This window comes from Xenopus laevis, chromosome 3L (assembly GCF_017654675.1).
Source record: "Xenopus laevis strain J_2021 chromosome 3L, Xenopus_laevis_v10.1, whole genome shotgun sequence".
Lineage (NCBI taxonomy): Eukaryota > Metazoa > Chordata > Amphibia > Anura > Pipidae > Xenopus > Xenopus laevis.
In genome coordinates, this window is record NC_054375.1 from 103,085,128 (window position 1) to 103,109,165 (window position 24,038).

The window sequence follows — 24,038 nt, forward strand, 5'->3', positions numbered from 1 at the left end:
TATATAATAAGTGATACAAAATAATTTTTTTACATATTAGAATTAGGTAGTTCTTTTTTTTTTTGTTGCTTACACCGTGAAATATAATTAGTGCTGATTATGTGCATCTGCTTCCTTTGGGGGCAAAATACAGCAATCTTATGCTTTATAACTTGGCTTCGTGCTATCTTTATAACATCAGGTCACAAATTTACACATACAGTACTTGTTCTGTTTCACTAATGCAGACTTCACGCATCTTAAAAAAGTAATTAGCAGGAGGATTCGATGATCCAAATCATGATGCCTTAAAGGACTAGTAACATCAGCAAATGGATATGCCTTGAATATGTTTAAATAGTAGGAATTTATTAATGCTTCAATTCTCAGTTTTGTTCACAATTCCATCATACCATTCCTCATATCCATCATTTTCAGTCATAACCAAAACAACTTTAAAGCAATGTTATATATCACTACAAAAGAAAATCTAAATATACCAACTTATGTCAAATGCTATTTAGTTCAGATCTAGTTACCCATAGCAATCAGAGGTTTACTTTCCAACAGTAAATGCTCTATGCTCCAGTTCTAGTAAACCAACGAATTAACAAACTTTCAACCTTTTATTATAGATCTGAAGAGGCAGAACACTGTCATAAGAATTTGTTCTAACTTAGTCTGTGTAAATTCCTTCATAAAAGTGGATTAATGCTACTTATATTAATTCACTTTTATGTATGTTAAAACAATAACATAAAAATAAACTAGGGAGACCACCTGAAAGATATCATTGCATACATCATGCTAAAAGTTTACAATAACAACCCCCTTAAGAGTCTATATACCGTAAATCCTATGAACCTATGATTTGTAATCAGACTAAGATTAATGGCTCACATAAACACCAGTCACTAATCCCAGTACTGTAAACCTATGTATTTCATTCTAGGTATGCACTAATTTTAGGATTCAGTTCAGGATTCTTGCAAGTCTCAGCACTTTTTGTAGGATTCAGAATTGACAAGATCCGAGGTGACTGGCTGAATTGAATCTAAACCCAGGCCAGGATTTGTGGCAAGTAGTGATGGGCAAATTTGTCCCGTTTCGCTTCGCCTGACAGCAAGAAGCCCAGCCGAAACCTAAGGAGCATTGGGGACGCATACTCCTGTATGTATAATCCCCAGTGCTCCAATGCACGCTTGCAGGGAGGGGGTTGTACTCACATGGGCGCCGGACGCTAGAAACCAGTGACCGTGGGCGACTAAGCCCAAAATCCAGGCTCCAATCTAAAACCCTTAAAGTCATGTGACTTTAGACCTCTGGACAACTAAAGGTGACAGTTTATTCTGTATGCTGCAATCTGTTTTGGGATTAGTTTAAATATGCCAATAAGGAATCAAATTTAATTTTCAATTTCAGGGTTTGTTAGTGAATTCAATATTCAGCCAAATCCTAGAAAAAAGACAAAGTCCATCAACTTCAACCCCTCCAAATGAACCCCAGGGCATATATATACACATACTTATTTAGACGTATCTTTGCACTCACCGATATAAACTATTTATACCGATACCTACACTTACTATAGCTCTTTAAATTACATAATTGGATAGTATGCTCATCCAAGTCTAAACTCTAAAAGTCATTAGTAGAATCTGTCTTAACAACATCATCTGACAGGACATTCCACAACCTCACTGTCCTGTCACTGTGATCCTTTTTATGGGAAAAAAATAGTCCGCTATATGTCTATAATGCCATCTAATCTAGTTATAAAGAGTAATCATGTCCCCTCACATGTATCTTTTGTGTAGAAAAAACAACCTGGGGCAGATTATGAGTAGCGGAGCCCCAAAACCACATGGTCCCAGCCCCGGGCTCTTCTGGTATGCACGCCCCCGCCGCCACCACCGTGGCCACATCATGGTCCTAGCGCCGGCAAGCACCAGAGCACTGGGGAGCTTTGAGTCCCCAGTGCACCCTAGGGATGTGGCTGGGCGGCATGTGGCCCCTAAATTTTTGCCGCCCTAGGCCCTGGCATTTGTGCCTCGCCACAAATCCCGGCCTGAGAACAACCCCAACCTTGACAGTCTACATTTCTAATATAAGTCTTCCATCCTCTTAACCAGTTTAGTTGCACATATCTGCACTCTTGCCAGGTCATTTACACAAGGACTGGAGGCCAAACCTGCATCGTATACTCAAGGTGAAGCCTTACCAGGGAGCTATACATTATGTTTTCATCCCTCAAGTTAATGCCCTTTTTGTGCAAGACAGAACTTTATTTGCTTTAGTAGCCACAGAATGACACTGCCTAGTTACCCAGCTTGTTATGCAGCAAAAATCCTAGGGGTGCAGCCCTATTTCATACGTAAAGTTCTGTAGTTTAATATCAGCCTATGAAATGACTTAAATCCCCTGCGGAAGTCGGTCTGGAAATAACTGCTTAAAAAAACACAATGGATGAATGCTGTATTTTTTCATAGCATTTTCAAGTGACTCCTTACTTTTACACCAGATTTTTCACAGACGTACACTATTGTTGGAAATGCATACGCAGCTTGATTAGTACCCTGTTTTTTATGCAGTGAAGCCTGGAGATGTGGGGTTTATTTGGTTGCAGTTTTTTACATAGCATGATAAATAAGCCCCTTTGTGACTGCCATTACATGAAACCCCTAGATTGGGGGTAGATTTATCAAAGAGTAAAGTTAGAGATCTCCACAGTCCGCAGAGTGAAATAATGCCTCTCACTATTTATTTCAATGGGATTTTTAAATGGTGAACTCTCAATATCACCCTTTGATAAATATGCCTTTAAAAATTCCATAAAAATTAATGGAGAGAGGCGGTATTTCACTCTGTGGACTGTTGAGATTGTCGGATTTATGCTCCTATAGTCCTCCAGGGATATAAGATTCTCAGCCACGATGAGTAAGTCTCTCTTGGATTTAAATAAATACTTACTCAAATCGAGCCTGGCCCCGAAGTTCCCCCTGGGCCTGACTTGAACCAAACAGATTCTCTCAGGAAATTAACCAGACAGCTTTATTTGAGATATACATTAATACAGAGTATTACAATACAGAGTATTAAATAATAGCTCACACATCCTGAAAGCTCGTGAGGACGTTGGGGGACAATAAGCAATACAACAGATGACCATTTTAACCATTTCTTCTTCCATGGGGCTGATCCAGGGGCATCCAATCATCATTCTTGTTTTAGCATAACTGTGTCACTATTTCCATCTTAGGGACAGACTCACAGTCTCAGTACAATAGTCAAATAAGGTGCAACTACTGTGTCAGCAGAGTGTCCAGAATGGTATCTATGCTGTAGTTTCTGAGACGATGTGTCTTGCTTGGCCTTGCACTATACTTGTGACATGAGACAACAGATGTATTCCTTGTTCTGTGCAAACATTCTAATAACAGAATGGCCTTTAACCTTGAGCTTCTTCTACAACACAGCAATTCTGTAACTAGTGTTGTGTTCTATTATCTTTGTTCTTTGATAATAACCACTTATGGCTTAAATGTTAAACTCTGATATCTACATTGATCTCTAACTTCACTCTTTGATAAATCTACAACTTGTTCTTATGATTATACAAAAAGAAGAGCATAATCTGTATAGGGCACTCACTTCGCTAAAACACAACCTTTGATGTTGTCTACTACCAATATTGTACTTCAGTGTGTTCTTGTTAAACTTGTCATTTGTTCCTAAGGAGCATGTGTTCTAACCAAGATTTTTACCTTGACATGCTCGCCAAAGCTCACCAAAGCTCACCCTACTGTTTAGGAGCTGACAGTTAAAATTCACAAAGGATTGTCGTCACATGTTCCACAAAAAGCTTTACCAGGGCTAATTACACTTTTTTTAAAAAAATAACTTTGATTTTGAACTTTGATTTTTCATGAATTCCATACATTTTCTGGCCAGTCTACTTTTATTAGTATATTCTACACTCAGTCCCTAACTAAGGCTTCCAAAAAGTATGTCATCTCCAGTGATTAGTACAGGTATTGAATCTGGAATCCTTGGGACCTGAGGATTCTCCCCTTAAGTCTGCCAAAATATTTAAAGGGATACTGTCATGGAAAAACATGTTTTTTTCAAAACACATCAGTTAATAGTGCTGTTCCAGCAGAATTCTGCACTGAAATCCATTTCTCAAAAGAGCAGACAGACAGATTTTGTTATATTCAATTTTGAAATCTGACATGGGGCTAGACATATTGTCAGTTTCCCAGCTGCCCCAAGTCATGTTACTTGTGCGCGGATAAACTTCAGACACTCTTTACTGCTGTACTGTAAGTTGGAATGATATCACCCCCTCCCCCCCCCCGCCAGCAGCCTAACAACAGAACAATGGGAAGGTAACGAGATAGCAGCTCCCTAACACAAGATAATAACTCAATAGTAAAAGCCAAGTCCCACTGAGACTGATTCAGTTACATTAAGTAGGAGAAATAACAGCCTGCCAGAAAGTAGTTCCACCCTAAATTGCAGGCACAAGTCACATGACTGGTGCAGCTGGGAAACTGACAATATGTCTAGCCCCATGTCAGATTTCAAAATTGAATATAAAAAAATCTGTTTGCTCTTTTGAGAAATGGATTTCAGTGCAGAATTCTGCTGGAGAAGCACTATTAACTGATGCGTTTGGGAAAAAAACATCCCATGACAGTATCCTTTTAAGCATTAAATAAGCCCAATAGGATTGTTTTGCCACCATTATGTATGAATGCAGATTAGTTAGGATCAAGTAAATGGTACTGTTCTATTATCACAGGGAAAAAGGAAACTCGTTTTTAAAAAATAGAGATGTTTGCTTAAAATGGAGAGACAATCATCCCGTGATTCAGAGCTTTCTGGACACAGAGTTTTCGGAAAGAGATCCCATACCTGTATAGACTTAATGCATTGTGCAAGCTTTCTTTTCCATTATAGCAGCACCATACAAAAGGTATTCCAGTTAGAAGCAAGCACCAGCCATCTCTGCTGTTACTCATTAATGGAGCCTCAGCTGCTCCACTTTCCTTCTCAATCACATTACCTCGCTTCCTCTTCCACATCACAGACTGGTCGCAATAAAACCTGCATACCTAAACAAAACACCATTCATATTTGAGAATTACTTTTTTGTTATTCCTTCATTTTATTAATGCATTTTAGTATGTACTGGTTGGCTGTCAGAGCCAGTCTATTGTGATTTTAACAAAATTAAAGAAAAATGAAAAATAAACAGTAATGCAAAAAAAAAAAAATTCTCTCTGTCCCCAAGTGACTAAAATAGGGTAGGTAGCTACCTGTGGATACCTTCATAAAATTAAAAAATGTAAAAAATAATATGGGGGAAAAGGGAATAACAGCTAAAAAGCAAACACTTGTTAAAGCTAGTGCAATTTATTTAGGACTTATTGGATTTTTCTTTCAGTGTATGAGATATTTCATAGCTTTGGTTTCTTTCTTCATATTAACTCACTATATTTTAAAATTTGTGGATGGTACTAAGTTGGTGTAGCCAGCAGCTAATTTAAAGCATTCGACAAGAAAAAAAACCAAAACACTAACTACACTAATACATATGTTTGTAAATAAAATATGCCCTTTAACAGAGACCTTTGTGTACTCACTATTGATTGTAGTGATTGGGAAGTGCCAACATAGTCATAGATGAAGTCATTTCATTAATGCCCTCCTCATATTTCCATCTGTTTTCATTAAGTAAGTTGGCTAAGTCAAGGTGGCATCGTCAAATAGAAAGCAACTGGTATCTGTGAACTGGCCTTGGCTGACTTACTTTTATATCTGCTGAGCTATTCTTTTGGCAGATATTGGTGTAGTCAGGGTCAGACTGGGGGGGGGGGTCAGGGCCAACTGTGGCTGCGACATCAGGGCCTCCACAACCTCCAAGAGCTCCCCTCCCCAGTAACAGGCCCCCTCTGCCCTCTCCTGCCCCCCTCGCGGCACATACCTACGTCGGGCTCGTTTTGGGTGGAACAAGTGGGTGGAGTAGGAGGAGCAAGAGGTCGGAGTGGGCGGGGCAAGAGGCAGATCAGGCGAGGCAAGATACAGAGCGGGCGTGGCAACCAGACAGAGCCGGGCAACCAGGTGGAGGTCAGGAGCAATGGGGGAGGAGGTCCCACACGTGGAATGGGTCTGGGTTGGCAGGGCCCAGTGGGTTTTTCCCGGCGTCCCGCCGGCCCAGTCCGACGCTGAGTCTAGTTGTCACTGCCTACAAAACTTGGCCAATAAACTACAATTACTGTTTAAGATAAGACTAACATACTACACTAATAAATGCTGCCAGAGAGCTTAACATTTCATAAATTATTTTATTTAAAAAGTCCAAAATCTGTTTGCTCAGAAATTCTCCTTCCAGGATGAAATAAATATTGCAATTTGCCTTTAGGGTTCAGTAAGTATTACATTGAAGAGGAGGCATTTTGTGTATGGCAGTAATGAGATGTAATTGAAGTGCTCTTGGTTAGTAACCCTGACCTACTACTTAATGTATTTCTACTTACTTTCTAAATTATGATTATTATTATTTGAAATGCCCTATTATGGATCAATATTTTATTAGGGTGTGCTTTCTTTATAACAATGTTTGAAAACATCCATTATCCTACTATTGTTTTGAAAATAGTTACAGCCACAGATAATATTGACCCCAGATGTCAGCATAACTATGCTTCAGTCCAGTCTTCTACAGTTGTAAGTATAAAGAAATGGGGTAAAGTACATGTGGAATTACTGGGATCCATTTCCTTCCAAGAAAAAGTAACCTCTGAAGGTGTAGCTCCACTTTATTCAAATGGAGGAAGCAAATACAACCCTCTTGGAGTACCAATTAAAAAGGAGTAACAGCTATAATATAAGTGCTTTATTACATAAGTGAAGCATCTTGTGCTGGTGAAAAAGAATATTTGCTCCAATAATTCCCTCCAAAATGTCTTCACAGTTATCCAGGACAACATTTCACCTGAAATTCTTCTTAGCCTTCTGGGACCTACATTTAACTGCTTCAGGTCTTTCTTTGTGGGTTGGTCTCACAGTCTGGAAACTAATAGCATAGAGGCCATTTTTGTCTGTAAAGGTGGCAGTGTGTAAGGGGGTGAACCAGATGAAAAGTGTGATATGTGAAAATGTTATGTTATCTTGTGAGTGAAAAAAATATGTTTGACTGTAAAATGTTTGTATGTTTAAAAATGTTGAATGTAATTTGTGTAAATCGCCGATAGAGGTTTAATTTAGTTTAGTTGTAATTTCTTCCCCAGGCACTAGAGGTGACTATAGAGCACAGAAGGGCTATAAAAGGAGTTGCCCGCCCAAGATGAGCAGTCTTGATGGGAGGGCGTGGCCGAAGAAACATCAGCTGGTCGGTGAGTGGAGACATCAGTGACAGGAAAAGTTAAAATACGAAAGATGTTAAGTAAAGCGAGCACTAGGTGCACAAGATAGTGAGGATAGTTAGTTAGGGCAACTGTGGCCCCATCAAGGAGGAAAGTGGAACTAGTTTCCTACGGGCACTCCGTAAGTAAGGGAATCAGTGATAGTTTAGAACAAGGTAGGAAGGACACCTGGGAATTGGATGGAAAAGGTCCTAACCTGGAAGAGTGGAGGGGTATCACCGAGAAGGTATTGGGCCACTATTGGAGAGTGGAGGATATGGGTGGAGTATATACTGGACCACTAGTCGGTTAGGTGTGATCCAAGATCCTAAGGCAGGTGTGCCTACTCTGATTGATTCCTTGAAGTAATTGTAACTGAATGTGTTTGAAGAAGCATGTGCTGGAGTATGTGAAATGTGTCTGATGTGGAAGTCCATTGGTATTCCAAAAAAAAAATAAAAATCTATTTAATTTTTACATCAAGCCTAGTGTGGTGAGTAACAAGTGGGTTAAGTTCCCCTTTAATATCTGGAAGCTCCTCCCACAAGTGCATTATCTTTACTACAATACGTAAAAGACGCATAAAATGTGCCCAGGTTTAGTAACCCATAGCAACCAATAAGACGATGACCAGGAAATGCTACCTGCTGAATGGTTGCTATAGGTGATAGGAATTGTAGTAAACTTTGCACCTTAAATTACATAACCTGCTAAGTGTGTTTTTTTAGAATACCATTCCTCCAGAGTTTTAAATTGCAAATTGTACCCAATATAAGTAATAAAATGAGTGTAACCAGGCACCTGCTTATGAATGGATATTTTTTTGTTTACGCTGTTAGATGTGGAGATTCGGCTCCTCGGTTTTAAAAGGAATGCAAAGACACAAAAAGTCTGCCATCCAGGAATTGAACCCACAGATGTATGTGATTAGAGATTGCTTATGAACACAGTTTCCTAGGCTTCCCAGTGCTAGGGGCCCTAACAGTCACAGCTGCATTATTTCCCACCATGTATGTGAGTAGATTAGTCATGTAATACTCAGTAGCAAGTATTCTGGGATTCCTGAGTTTCATATTTAATCAGTCTGCCCTGAAGTATTCAGTCTAATGTGAATAATATGCAAATAAAGTACAATCTGAGGCTGTGTTTGCCTTTAGAAAGTGTGTAGCCTTCACTACTCGTCATGGTACAAAGGGTTGAAACTTGTATTTAATATCAGACTCACAAATCAGATTTTTAGTGAGTGCAGAAGCTCAATAAACATTTTGGCTAGGACAGACCCCATTCACTTCTATATGACCTTATCTTTTAATAGTTAGGAGTCAGCGCTAAAAAGCTCAGGGAAACAAGAGAGAACCTCCTTTCTCCCTCTTAACTCATTCCTTCTCACCCACTCACTTGTGATGGGCAAATTTATTCTGGTGAATAGGCGAATAAATATGCAAAATTCCCACAAAAATTTGCCAGCGAAAATTCGCTGGCGTCAAATTATATTTGACGCCGGCGACAATTCCGACACCAGCAAATATTAGGCGCCCATTGACTATAATGGGAGTCAGAATTGTCGCCGGCATCAGAATTGTTGCTGCGTCAAAAATATTTGGACGCTGGTGTCAAGATTCGCGTTTCGCGGGAAATTCGCAAATTTTTCGGCAAAGCAAAACGCGAGAAATTCACCCATCACTACCGCTCACAGCTACATCTGATTCTGACAATCTTTAAATCAGTGTATTTTGGCTGCTGGTCATTCAGACCCCTTGTCATGCAGCCCCTGTGTTTAAAAAAAAGTTGCAGAAACAAATAAGACCATTTTGTCATAGGATTGACTGTATATAAGAAAATCTAAATATCTCCTTTGACTGTCTTTGAATTAATGGCAGCATTGTTGATGGCTTATCATATCATCACAGGGGTCATGCTAATTTACCATCCCTCTGTATCTGGAATGCTGATAACATTGTTGCACCAAGATCTATTTTTTCTTTCAATACAGTGTACCTTTTTTTTTGTTTGAAAAGAGCATTTAGTCATATTCATATCATAAATAATAGTGTAGATGTTTAAAAGGGGATGCATTTAAACAAACTGCAATGTAGCCATTATGAGCATATGAATATGTGTAATCTGAAACATTCACTGAGCCATCTCAAGTATTTAGTAATTGCAGCAATTACCTCCCCTGGGAAGCCAAACCATTTTATAAAAATGATTGTACTAATAAATATAAGCTTCTCAAAATCTACCAAAGAATCTCATCTTCCTGGTTTCGATAACAAAGCTGTTGGTACTTGAAGATTTGTGTATTAAACTTGGACAACATCTGCCAGGTTTCTAAAACTACAATAGCAAACTAGTGAAATCTGGTTTTGTCAGAAAAGATGTATTAAACCTGCCAAGAGATAAATTCTGCTGAAACAGACAATCTGGGTTGATTATGGGACTAAAAAAATCGATGTAATTATATTGAATGGTCACCGCCCAGAAGCATTTTGGACAAAATTAATAATTACTTTTTCTCAACAAAACTTGAAGCTAGATTTTTGGGTTCATATATTCAAGGGGGCAAGGTGCTAGTGGCCCCATCAGTCACTGTTTTTATTTGTATTGATTCATTTATTGCATTTTAAACTTCTACATGGTTACATTGCTGTTATTTGCATTGCCACGTTCATTTCATCTCTGAATTAGATACATGTATACAAATGTGCTCTGCAGATGTGGGAAGGGTTTAGGTGAATGTATGCGTTTTATTTTATTTTTTTTCCAAATTTCAAAGATGATTTGTCTTTTCCAAGTTGATTTATTGTGCTTACTGCCACCCTGTCTATATCCAAGGAGGTCATTGATGACAAAGTTTGGGAATAAACATGCCAGATAGCATAAACTTTAGATGGGTTGTAATAAATCATTATAAATGATGTTGTCTGCATAGATATGTATTCTACAAGCTGGTGCTTGATGCTGTTTGAAAGGGTACACCTCTACTGTTATTTGCACTAAACTCTTGTTTGGATATGTGTGCAATTGTGAAGTTCATATGTGTTGCATATGTGTTGAGCAACCATGCATTCCCTTGTAGTATTCTACTGCAAGGCAATGCATGCGTTATTCATCTATCGTTTAGACGGCGCACTCCGGAGCCCTCTCAAAACAGAATCTCTCACTTTCAGTTCAGCGGTAAAACAGGTTTTCTTTATTCAAACATCTCGGTACACAAAAAACACAGTGCCATGAGGTCTGACGCATTTCATGTCACTGCACTTCATCAGAGACCTCCTGATCCATTGGAACACATGTTATTTAAACCAAGAAGAATACTCCGATTCAATTACCATATTAACCCCTTAATATCAAATCCATTTAAAATTTTTATCATCATCATCATCATCATTTATTTATATAGCGCTGTCAAGATACGCAGTGCTTTAAATTTTATGCATGAAAAGCATAAAAAGCCATTAATTCAACCAGCGAATCTGTTATACTTCCTTATTTCCATATAAATGTGTTAATTCATTATTCATAATGATATAATTTAATGTTTATATAAAAAGTCATGCGTTATTAGAACTTATTTATTACAATAGGGACTGTATTAACAGGGCTACACTGAACCATGGAATACAGTGTGTGTCGTCTGGATTTGGCACTTCAGCACAGCCCTGCCAGTAGAACCCTCTATTGAAATATTTTTTCAAAAAGCATATTAGTTGTTAGAATCTTTAGAGAACTAGCAGGAGGCCTACTAGTAGGAAAAATGGCCAAACGTAATGGGAGCAGTACACTAAAAACAAAACACTCTCTATAAGTTCATCAAAGTTTAAAAAATTGCTTACATTGAAAAACAGTGGCTGGCCAGCTTACTAACTGTATATTTACAAGAAATACACATTAGCCATTAAAAATTATATAAATAGCCCATAAAAACGTCATCAACAGTAAAATGCATCAATGTCAATTAAATCAAGACCGAAGAAAGAAGTTTATAAATAGTTCATTAACACAGCGGATTGTGCAGATTAAGTCTTCTCCTTTGCACAACTTGTTTTTGAAGCATTTATTAGAGTAGAGTGTTAAAATCTCATCTTGGGGGCAATTAGGGACAGAATTATGCAGCCACAGTATTTAGGATAGTGCACTGGTGGTATATCATTTTTGGGTGTTCCCTCCACCTCCCATTAATTTATCCCCCCCCCTTTATTACCATTTATTGCTGCAAACTGACTTTCCTCAAAGCTGCTATTGTGGCACTGAGCATCATGTGGATAAAGATTTGTTAGCCGTTTCCCTACATCCAGCAATAACTTTGATTTCTTTATAATACTCCAATCTTCTCTTGTCCTGTGTCTATCATGGTCTAATTGTATTTGCAGTTGACACACCATTTACAATTTTGACAGGGCCACAATTTTTTAACATTATTTAACCTTTTATATACTATCTAAGGTTTTTATATGTATGGTGCTAACTCTTCATGTTCCTTTAGGATTCCCCTGTGTTTTTTAATAATCATATTCACTTTATAACTATTTGCGTCATAATTTAAAACAAGGGGTACTGTGTTCAATATTTTACCCAAGAAACTTTTCTTAGGTGGCAGCAAAGCCACCGAAATTGACATTTCAATATTGCTCTAGGGCTAGGCAGCATTTTCTAGTCATCATCATTTATTTATATAGCGCTGTCAAGATATGCAGCGCTTTACTAGTCCTTAACTTTCCTTAATTGTCCTTGCCTACAGGTATATGTAATCTCTTTACCAGGAGAAACTGCCCCGGGGTTACTATCCAGACAGGTTATTGGAATGAATGGGCTCCATCAATTCATGCACTTACCTCTGAGCAGACAAATCAAGCATATAACCTTAAAGACTGCCAATTTCCAATAGTTCTGTGGAGTCCACATTGTTATAATAGACAATAGAGAATACTTTAATAGACGTTATTAAAGTAAGAAATTAAAGAATAAGGAAACATTAAGGGGCAGATTTATCAACGGTCGAGGTGAATTTTCAAATTAAAAAAAAATTTGAATTTCAAGCTATTTTTGTGTACTTCGACTAGGGAATAGTCCAAATTCGATTTGAATTTGAAAAAAATTAGAAAATTCGAATATCGAAATTTATCATGTACTGTCTCTTTAAAAATTCTACCATTTGCCATCTAAAACCAGCCGAATTTCTGTTTTAGCATATGGGGGACCTCCTAGAACCTATTTGGAGTCAATTGGTGGACTTTGAAAAATCAAAGTTTTTTTTGGGAAAAACTTTGATTCGAATTCGATCAAATGCGCTACTTCGATTCGTACGATTCAAATGCGGACCTAATCGTTCAAAAACTGACCTATTCGGCCCAAAAAAACTTTAACTTAATTTCGGTTGGTCTTTTTGAATTCAACTTTTGAGGTTTTTCAAATTTGAGATTTATCAAAAGTCAAGGTAAATTTATGATTTCAAAAAAATTCGAATTACGAGCTATTTTTTGTGTACTTCAACTACAGAATAGTCTAAATTCGATTTGAATTTGAAAAAAATTTGAATATTTGAATATCGAAATTCATCATGTACTGTCTCTTTAAAAATTCGACTTCGACCATTTGTCATCTAAAACCCACCAAATTGCTGTTTTAGCCTATGGGGGAACTCCTAGAACCCATTTGAAGTCGATTGGTGGACTTTGAAAACAAAGTTTTTTTGGAAAAGCTTTGATTCGAATTCAATCAAATGCACTATTACTTCGATTTGTATGATTCGAATTTGGCCGAATACGGACCTATTACGTTGAAAACGAACCTATTCGGCCAAAAAAAAAACCTTTGACTGAATCGGTTGGTCTTTTTGAATTCGAATTTTGAAGTTTTTCAACTTCGAAATTCGACCCTTGATAAATATGCCCCATAATCACTCTCTCTTCTAAAAGACAAAATAAAGTACCAGCCTGGGGTACTCAGCTGTTGCCCTCCCCACCCAGACCACAGAGTTTTGTTCTCCATATTGATATTGTACTTTAGAGCAGAACTTCAATTTCCTTGTTTAGCTCAAGAAATAACAAAACCTATAGATTTCTGGAGGTTAAGGCTATGGACACACAAGCTGTTTTCAGCCTGCATATTTGGATTGACCTCAGCCTGTGTGTGACCGCACACAGGCAGATCAGATTTAAATCAATGGAGCAGGGGCACTGAGCAGATCGCTTTTCTCAGCCTGCAAAATTATGCAAAGCTGGTAACTGCCTGTGTGTCCATAGCCTAACACTATAATCAAAAATTGTGCCAGGCTTATAGGGGAGGGTGTCCCCAGGCAAGGCGGATCACCCCTCTGCATACACATGGCCCTCACTCATACTCTCTTCTGCAATTGCCTCACTGAATCCTCCAATGCTGCATTTCCAAACAGGGAGATTTGGTGTGCCAACTTAGATAATGGCCGAATTTAGGGAAATGCAAGCATAAGAGGTACGTATCCAGCGCTCCTCTAAACTTGCACCCTAGGCAAATGTCTCCCACTAGTTCTGGTCCAGGGAAATAAGTATGGTCAGATCAAGTCCTGTTCATTCCACTTGTTGAGCAAAGGGGTATACTGCCCTTATACATCAGCCCCTGCTGTGATAGGAAATCTTTATAACTACTAAATGTATTTATTTCATAGAGACAATATTTTCTTACTATACAAAAGAATGAATGATATTCTGTCCAGCTTGTGTTTCTGTGAAGCCAGTGTTGCAATAATCAACCATTATTATTATACTATTTGTCCATAGAATTATTGCAATACTCACACATGGAAATAAAGTTGGCACCATTCTTTATACATTGAATCTACCAATTGGCCCAGTCCTTTCAGAGCCTAGCAACATCCATACAAATTGCTAATATATTCATATATTTCGGAGGATTCATTTCTGCTTTTAAGCAAACATTAGGCGGCATGAGATTACCGGCAATGTAGCATTATATCTACTTTGCCTGGGGCATGTGGCTGGCCCAAGTTTGTTGTTTCGGACCCCAATATCTTTATTTGTCGCTATAGTAATGAAAAAGTCATAAAGTGTGATCAACTCAGAAATTTAATTTAGTCTTTCTCCCTCCACAATTATAATAGCAGCCCTGGAGCCACTCTTTAATGAACAGCTCACTTGGCTGCCACAGTCTCAGCGACTTATTATTTACTGAATCTTAACCCCGTAGGACCATAAACCTTTTAGTGCCAGGAACACTTGAAGAATCATTCGCTTTTAGCACAGAAGGAGTTAAGAATCTTACCTGACCTTAATTTGAACATTGTTTTCTTTACCCTTTCATTGCCAACAACATAGGATAGATGAAAGTGACTTTACATATTGCCAGACAAACGTAGATTCTATGGGGCAGATTTACTAAAGGGCGAAGTGGCCGTCGCTACTATGAAAATGCACCACAAATCGCATCGCAGGGACATTGCCAATTTACTAACCGGAGTAAAGGACAATTCGCTATGAAAGAGACCATCGCTAGCATAGTTTCACACCCTATCGCCAGCACATTTTTAAGCAAGATTTTACCTTTCGCCAGGGTTTCCTTCGCCACCTTAGACCTGGTGAACTAATAAGATGAAACTCCTCAATCTTATGTCAGTGACATCATATCCTGTATGCCGGAAAGTTATAAAAATTATAAGAAATGCTGCCATTTTTTTTATATTTTAAAGCGGGATTGTCTTTAAAAGTTGTAACTATTACAAATTTTTGTTTTAAACTTTTTTTTTATTGCTACATAGGCTGATCATAGATAATAGCTAACAGGTTCCTCAACCAAATTGTTTGCAAGCAAATTTGTGGTCATGTTAGCAAACGAGCCATAGTATGTTTTCTCTGCCACATTACTGGCATTATATTAATTACTGGCATTATATTTGACTGATCTTATTCAAGTCAGTAATAAATGTGTATGTAAAAGGACTTCTGGCACAAGCAGAAATTAACATGTCGCCTCAATTATCCTGACTTTTTTACCCTTCTCATCTCTACCATTTTATAGTTGCCTCATCCTTTTACCTTACAATTATCAAGCGTTCTGTTTACATGTCTAGCATGCATCCTTCATTTAGCTAGGAGCTATGCACACATTGATTTAATCGCAAGTCAAGGGAAAATAAATAAAAGTGTATGCATAGCGTAGTTTAATAAAGACTATAGTTCATATGCTTTGCTTTAATGCTTTTATTTCTCTTATTTCTTTAAATCAGCACAAAGTTAAGCTTAATGGTACAGCTGGGTGTATTTTCTAATGTAATATACTTTGTTTTTCAGAACTGTGCAGTCCAATGCAAATTAATTAACTACATCAAATTGTTCCTGTTTGGGAGCTTCAGATGTTGGAAGGTATGAATGTATCTGGATTTTATCAAACATTGCTAAATTGCCTTTATGTCTCTGCAATGGGGTCTTTAAAAAAGTTTTGTCATCTGCACCAGCCACCAGCTTCTTTTCATGGCACTAGATATCAAGCCAGGCAAAAAGCACACAAAAGAGTTCAGCCATATTTATAAATTCTTACTGGGAAAACTCTAAGGGGCTGATTGTGATTATTTTCTGGTCTTGTATTTTCAAGATTTATCAAAAACTTGAAATTCTCAAAAACTCTAATTAGACAAATTTGGCAGCTATTTTTTTAAGTTATTTTTAAATGTGTGTTGTCAGAAATAAACATTTTAATGCAGATAAAAAAATGCAATATAATTGCTCTTCAACATAATTCAGTTTTTCTGACTTGAGTTTTATTGTAATAACCTGGTAAATCCAACAGTAACGGCATTCGATTTAATTTGAGTTTTTTCAAAAATTTGTCAGGGTTACAAGACCCTTGAGACCACGGAGAAAGCTACCATTGGTGAACAGGTAATTAGCAAGGTATTCAAAGGGTTAAGCAGAGTACAAAAATCAGGCCCAGGACAAGGCAGGCAGCAATCAGGACAGTTATGGACCAGCAAGAAATCAGGAATTGACTTGGTTCAAATGAACAAGTGAATCAGACAAAATAGCACAACCAGAAACATTATCATTTCATAATACGTATATTATTTAGATTTCCTGCATTGTATCTTAAAATCTTCTTCCACATTACTGAAGTTGCTACGATTTTGAATGATTCAAATGATTTTCAGAACCACACTTTTTCCCATCTTTGCAGCAACCAATTCTTTGCTTTAATTTCAGTTTCTTTACAAAGGCAATTGCAGTGATTTATGTAGCTCTGCTGCCTAACTATATACATCATTTCAGCAAGCCTTGATTGATATATTACACATCCAATATGCACCCACTATGTGTGAGATACAGTAATCAGCGCATACAATCATATCATGGATCCATTGGGTTGCCAGATTGTACTGGGAGGGAGGCCCAACCTATAGTTTCTATTTCTGGATATATATTATTGTATTGCTGGATTATGCACATGAGTTTCTTCCAACATATTTCTTTCAGAACAATGCAATCATTAGATTTTACTGGCAGGTTCTCATGCAAGAATGTGAGATGGATATGGCAATTCTGATATAAGGTGTTTCAATCATGGCAGCGATACAGGCCTCTGCTTTGCACAATCTCAATAAATATAGTTTGTGTATGAAGTTCCATTTTGTCTTTTGTAAACATTGGGTTGGGATTAGAATAGTGCACAAAGTGCATGTACTTTGGGCCCTCATTATTACAAGGATAGTGTAACAATGCAATGAGCAGGCCCAGATTTGTGGCAAGGCCACAAAGTCCTGGGTCTAGGATGGCAGAATTCCAGGGGTGGCATGCCACCCAGCCACATCCAAATGTGAACACTGGAGACTGGTATGTGGGAGATTTTGAAAGTGTGTGTCTCCAGTGCAGTTCTACACGTGCATGCAAGTATATGCAGGAGGTGGACGGGTAGAGGACATAGAGGAGAAGGGGAGGAGATGGAAACAGGGAAGGGGAGGGGATGGGGAGGAGAAAATGGGGAGGAGAAGGGGAGGGGATGGAGAGGAGAAGGAGACTGGGAGGGGACGGGGAGGAGAAGGAGATGGGGGAGGAGAAGCAGACGGGGGTGAGTGGAGCCAGCCTAGGGACACCTGAATAGTAAATCCAGCCCTGGCAATTATTATACCCGAGTTTAAATAAAAACAAAAATTTAAAAAATCATTTTCTTTTTGACCTGTTACATTTTTTTGCAATTGTGGATCTCCAAGATTTGGCTATAGCGAACTATGCTATGAACAGTTATAGGAAGAGCCCTAATGTGCTTATTTATATTTGTACATTTGCTGCCCAATAAATCTACTTCTGGGTTTCTCCATAGCTTAACAAAAGCTACATCTTGGGACAGCACCACTATACTATATGTAGAAATCCATGTCCTTCCCTCCATAGCCTTTTAAACACACTGTAGACTGCAATATTTTTGTAAGACACGCCAGTAGATTTCCTAAGCGCCTTACCTCCCGGCACCTCTCTCCCCGTATGATGGCGCGCAGGTGCGCAATTCCGAATTCCTCTTCTAAGTGACGCTGGCATCCAACGCTGAGCGTATTGAAGCCTGCGTCAAGTCGCTGGCATCATGACATCATCAGGGTGCGTCTAATTGGGAGTTTTGGCACCAAAGATTGTTTAAAAGTCCTTTCCACCATTTTGCTGATGCCCAAGCTGGTTCTAGTTTTTCTGATCCTGCCTTTACTTTCTTCTTTCTTTACCTTTTGCCTGACTTTTGACTTTGTTTCCTGCCGCCTGCCTTGAGCCTTTGCCCGACTTTAACTACTACTTCTCTTCATCCTTGCCGGTACCTCGCTTACGATTATTACTCTGCACTTCCTTGTTTGATTCCGCAGCAGAAAGCCCGGGGCCCCAAAAGGGCGTCGGTGAACACCAGAACCCACAGGGTATTCCTGTGCGTCCACAAGGTACAATCACCAATCAAGGTTCCAGACAACGTGGTCGTTACAGTTAACCTATTTATATGTTGGGATGAACTTGCATTGCCTATGATTTTTTTAGTCTATAGCAGGCACAATAACCATAGTAACTCAATACATTTTACAAACTGAAAGTTTACAGGTGCAGTTTAACAAGATTTGCAGAGAAGGAAAGGTAATAGTGAGAATTATTGGTTGAATTGCTGTGGGAATAATCAGACATTACCAGACTTATTATCATCTTTGCCTAAAGAAAGCTGCAGAATTAATTACCCTTGTAATGTGCTGAGTGACAAAATGCTTCCTCATATGAACTCACTTTCATGATATACAGTTAGGCCCAAGTTAACTGTAACGACCACATTGTCTGGAACCTTGATTGGTGATTGTACCTTGTGAACCCTGTGGGTTCTGGTGTTCAACGTCGCCCTTTTGGTGCGCCGGGCTTTCTGCTGCGGAATTCAACAAGGAAGTGCGGAGTAATAATCATGAGCGAGGTACCAGCAAGAATGAATCGAAGACGTAGTCGAAGTCGGGCGAAGGTTCAAGGCAGGCGTCAGGAAATAAAGTCAAAAGTCAGGCAAAAGGTCAAAAACCAGGAATTCAATAGTAAAGAACGCTTGGGCAGGACCAGAAACACTGGAATGAGCTTGGGCATCAGCAAAATGTTGGACACGCATTTTAAATAATCTTTGGCACCAAAACTCCCAATTAGACGCACCCTGATGATGTCATGCCACGTCAAGTCGCAGGCGTCAATACGCTCAGGGTTGGACACCAGCGTCACTTAGAAGAGGAATGCGGAAGTGCGTGCATGCGCTCCATCATTCAAGGAGAGACGCGCTGGGAGGTAAAGCACTGAGGAAATCTCCCGGCGCGTCTTACAACTTTGATAGCATTTAAAATGTAAGGTTAGAGAAAGGCAGAATAGAAAAGTGAATTAAAACCCACAAAAAATCAAGAAACGGCTAACCGCACAAAGACAATAATTACATTGCATTAAACATTATCTCAAGATGAAGTTCCATTAAAGCAGGTTTATGTGAGTATTAAACAGAGGAGGCCATGCATATAAACCCACAGACTGACAGAAATGGTATCATCTGCTAGCCTAACATAATATTATAATAATAATAATGAAATGAACCTTATGTTCTCATGTATCTGACAGTGTGGAAATCTAAACAATTAATACCGCATATCGCAGCATTAACCCCTTCATGGAAATACAGTAAAACACAGAGAAAGGTGAGGAGTTGAGCATTAGAGATATATATCCAAGAGCCTGCGTGTGTTATTAAGTACCTGGCTCATGGGTCAGTACTTTTTTTTATTCTAGGGTTCGCTACGATCGGTTTCTAGGCAATTAAACTGTACTTCAAATGTACTTTTAACACCAGCTAACAATTAGTTGTCTACGTGAGTCTTTTTTTTTTTTAGAAACTACCGTATATTGTCGAAGTGAGCAAGCAGTGTACTTGCACGTCTCGGAGACATTAAAGTGACCTGAGATAAATAAATGTTCAGATTTGTCTTTCCCCAGCCTTTTATATACAAAATGTATTAAATCTTTCATTTGAAGCAACGTAGGGGGTTCTTTACAGTCAGGACAGTGATGTTGTGATGGCTGATTCAGTTAATGCCTTTAAGAATGGCTTGGATGATTTTTTGGACAGACATAATATCAAAGGCTATTGTGATACTAAACTCTATAGTTAGTATAGATATGGGTATATAGAATTTATGTGAAAGTAGAGAGGGGTGTGTGTATGGATGCTGGGTTTTCATTTGGAGGGGTTGAACTTGATGGACTTTGTCTTTTTTCAACCCAATTTAACTATGTAACTATGGTTTACATACATAAAGCAACAGCTACGTGAGACCCAAATCAGGATTCAAGCATTCACTGAAATTTTAAAGGCAGGACTGAGAGGGTAGCACATCCCTTAGAAGGGTTCTCTTGCCCAAAAATCATCAAATTGAAGGTCCAATTACACCAATAATGAATATTATTAATTTGACATTTTTTGGCTCCCTGACCTTCAGAAGCAATCGTGTGTCCCATTAACATTAAGCACAACTGCTGTTATTGAAGGGGCAATATAGCACCATAATCAACATGAGTGAAATGAATAGGGCTTGAAATTAACATACTTTTTGTTGTGATCATGAAAAGTCTATGGTGTTTGTTATTTCTTGAGCCAAACAGGGAAACTGAAGCTTCTACATGTTTAGTCCATGCAGGACCAAATGTACCAGTATATAACCTACTGCCTTCTCCCTTTGTTAGGACAGGAGTCCATTATTCAGGAGGATTACCTGGGCACTTGTAATCTAATTAAGTATGTGCCACTATATAGAAGTGCAAGGAGTAGCTTTGGACGCAAGTACCTTTTAAATAATGACACTCTTTGTGACCCCTTAAATGATGTATTTCTATAGGGCAATAGAACCTTTTGTTGATGTGGCTGTTTCATCATAACATCAGGGACTTAAGATGGCCATAGACGCACAGATATCGTGCAAAACTAATTTTCGTATGATATTCGGTGCGTGTATGGTGGGAAAAGAGCCGGCCAATATCGTCAGAAGACTTCAGTATCGGTCGGCTCGCTGATCGGGCTGGATGGAAAATTTTGATTGGGTGCCTTTGAAGGGACCCAAACATTGTCCATTGTTACTGCAGAATCGTCCGATACTGGTAGACTTCTATTGTTTCTACCTGTATATCTGACAATTAAGCTCTACACGTGTGTATTGAAATTAACTATCTTTTTTCAAGAAAGATCGTAATTGTTATGTCTATGGCCACCTTTAGACTGGTTAATGTGAATAATAAGGATGAGCTAAATTTTTCGCCACAAAAAATTACCCCCCATAGATCCCCATGGGTGAAAAAATTTGTAGCACGTCAAAAATTTTGTCACCCATTGCCTTCAATGCATTTCGGCAATTTTCGGGTTTCACGATTTTTTGGAGAAGCGAAACTGTTCAGATTCGCCGCAACACTAGTGAATAATGTTTAACCTGTGTGAAATGCTGTAGTGCTACATTAATAAAGGATCATAATAATAATTATTAATAACTTGTGACCCTTCAGCTCTTATTGAACTACAACTTCCAGTCTCAGAGCAGACATTTTAGTACAGGTATGGGACCTGTTATCCAGAATGTTTGGGATCTGGGGGTTTTCTAGATAAGGGATCTTTCCATAATTTGGAACTCCAGTCTGCTAAAAAAAATAATTCAAACATAAAATAAAATCAGTAGGAGGTTTTGCCTCCAGTAAGGAATACTTACATCTTAGTTGGGATCAAGTACAAGGAACTGTTTTATTAATACAGAGAAAAAGGAAATCATTTTGAAAAATGTGAATTATTTAATTAAAATGGAGTCTATGGTCTAAGTTCAAGTACCTGGGCATCACTATTTCTACAGACCTCACGTCATACTTTGCAGATAATATTGACTCGCTGGTTGACCAATTTGAACATGTCTTGTCTAAACTACCTATTACTTCATGGGGTAGAATTAACTTATATAAGATGTTATGTTTGCCCAAACTGCTATATAAACTACACAACTCCCCATATGGATCCCAGAGACCCTATTTCTCTGGTTTACTCCCCTTTCTGTGGGCTAACAAATCTCCACACATAACTTGGAGCTCTCTGGCAGCCATGCTGGATAAAGGCAGCCTAGCTCTACTCCACCTACGTGTCTACTTCCTGGCCAGCCAAATTTACGGTATACTGTACATAGTTTGTTTCACAGTGATGTGGGTGATCCTGGTCTCCTGTAGTATACAATTTAAAACCTTTATTTACGACACAAAGCATTAGATCTGTGACAATCGCAATGTTTCTGGCCGCTCCAGGCCCTTTATCAAGCTTCTGTTTCACTCACAATGTTGCATTTTATACCCTTTTACACAACGCCATCTACTGGCTTCTATGTCAATTATCCATAGAGATCCATAATAAAAAACATTATATTGCACAGAGGGTGTGTCACTTATCTCCTTGACTATATTTGCACTCCTATTTCTAACTTGATATAATAGTCCATGTAAATCAATTCACAATCTGCAAAATATAAAACACAACAAAAAAACTGTTGAAGTTCATCTAAATATGGGGTGCAAATTATATTCTCAATTGAGGCCATGGGGTTCCGTAGTTTCAAGACAGAGTATCCACATCATTTCATTTTTAATAGTTCCTTTAGCCTATCTCCACCACTGCTAAGTTTCAGGAGACTATTGATCACCTGCAATTTCAGTTGTTGAACTCCATGGCCTTTTTCAGCAAAATGAGAGGACAAAGCCCGATCCATCTTTATAAGCTTAAACGATGATTTGTGTTCACAGATCATTTCCTTAATCATTTGGGTAGTCTGTCTCACGTATAGTTGCCCACAGGGACATTTTTAATGGTGTACACCACAAAAGTGGATACAAGTATTGTACCCCTTGATCGTAATCAGGGTACCCTTACATGGATGATACACAGTATCCCCTTTTAAACAATTGGAGCAAAAACTGCAGGACAGACAATGGAAGAATCCTTTACTTCTTGGGCATAACAATCGCTGCTTCATGGGATGACCTCCATCATTGGATCTAACCAATACTGACACCAATATAACCAACCAACCCCAACACTCCCATCATGTGTGATGGTGTACTAGGGGCTCGTCCCATAGAAAAATGGATAAAGGGGAAAGAACAGAGTCTATACAAGATACTATTGGACGCCCTGGGGACAGTCCAATTGTTAAGGAATTTTGGGCATGTCTTACTCCTGGCCCCGTGGCTGGCTCCCTAGAGCTGATTAAGAACTTGCCTTGCAGGCAACAAACACATTGTAGTAACTATCCATCAACGATATCTACCCCTTTCAGAGCCTGGAGGATTGCATGCTCATATACTGGGCATAAGCCACCGATACTTTGTCCAATTTGGAAAAACTCCAATCTGCCCCATCTTAAATCCCTCCAGGATTTTACATATTGGCCACTGTTAGATTCCTAAGGGACATCCTAACTGACCAGATTTCCCATATACCAACAATAAAAAACTGAACAAGCCAAACCTACTATTTTATAGGTACCTCCGATAAAGTTTAGAACTTGGTTCTCCTCCCTGGAGGTCACCTATGCCACCCCTCCTGTGGCCCTATATGACCCTGAGCATAAAAATCTAACATCCATAGTGGTACTGCTCCACCAGCCTTTGCCAGGGCCCAGCGATGCTGGCAACAGCTACTCCCAGCACTGAGTGAGGAACAATGGGATGAGGCTACTGAGGTGATCTTATCTCTTTACGTGATAATCTAATTCAGTATACATTTATCCACCAATTATATATTACTACTATAAAGCTACAAAAAACCGGGCCAGCAATCTGGGGCTGGGTGCCTGAGATGCCAAGAAACCGAGGCATCCTTCTTACATTTCGTGTGGCAATGCCCCCTGATACAGAGCTTTTGGAGGAAAGTAATGAGGTACTTAGCAAGATAACCTGGCATTCCCACATGTATACTCCCCTGAGATTTGTTTACTTGGGCAAGTAAAAGACCTACTACCCCTAAACTGGGCCAGATCACTCATGAGGGTAACCCTGTCCTATGCCAAGAACATTGTAGTTATGTGCTAGATGGGCAATAGTGCACCACTGTTGCCAAGTTTTGTTGTATGTTCTCCTTCCCTTGAAAATTTAAATAAAAACTTAAAAA